The sequence below is a fragment of the Egretta garzetta genome, unplaced genomic scaffold, assembly GCF_000687185.1.
Source record: "Egretta garzetta isolate BGI_Z169 unplaced genomic scaffold, ASM68718v1 scaffold57, whole genome shotgun sequence".
NCBI lineage: Eukaryota > Metazoa > Chordata > Aves > Pelecaniformes > Ardeidae > Egretta > Egretta garzetta.
Window position 1 is genome coordinate 445,578 of NW_009260180.1, and position 367 is coordinate 445,944.

Consider the following 367-nt stretch of genomic DNA (forward strand, 5'->3'; position numbering starts at 1 on the left):
CTAAACAGCCGGAGTTACACACACACACACACACAGACACACACAGCCTCCCCCCCAGCCCTCCAACCCAGCCTCTTCCCCCTTGTCCCCTCCCCTCTCCAAATCACTAATAGATTTCCCTTTAAAACATTCACCAGCGTGTTGTGGGGATTTTTCACCAGAAATGCTCTACTCTCTGAACCTTTAAAGTGATGTTGCTCCAATTACAGAGAGACATTGAGCGGCAAATAGACTGATCCAATAATAGGAGATTCATCATCCGCTCTTTCCAGAGCTGTCACATTGAATTTAAAACTACAAGCCTTTTCATCTCCTCTCCGGCTCTATAACAGGGGAGAGGGGAGGGGGGCAGAGGGAAAAAATAGGG